Source organism: Corylus avellana, chromosome ca4 (genome assembly GCF_901000735.1).
Source record: "Corylus avellana chromosome ca4, CavTom2PMs-1.0".
Taxonomy (NCBI): Eukaryota; Viridiplantae; Streptophyta; class Magnoliopsida; order Fagales; family Betulaceae; genus Corylus; species Corylus avellana.
The window spans coordinates 2,326,378-2,326,695 of record NC_081544.1 but is presented as its reverse complement, the minus strand read 5'-3'; positions in this window follow the sequence as shown (position 1 = coordinate 2,326,695).

Sequence of the window (318 nt, the reverse complement as noted above, 5' to 3'; positions counted from 1 at the left end):
GAGGAGAAAAAAAGAGAAAAAGTGAGAGTAAGAAAGAGTGTTTTTTCCCTTTTTGTTATTATTCTCCTTTGGGTAAAGTGAGAATTGGGTGTATTTGGGGCTTTGGGTTTGAGTGGTTTTCTCACCCTGTTACTCTCTTGTACTCATCTTTTGATAGTGAATTTTCTCCGGGTCGTCTCCGCCAGTGGATGTAGGCTTGTTAAGCCGAACCACTTAAATCTTTGTGTCGTGTGTGATTGCCTAATCTTTGTTATTCCGCATTCTTCTTATTTTTCGCATCTCACGGGTCTTGAGAAATAGGATTAATTTCCTAACACT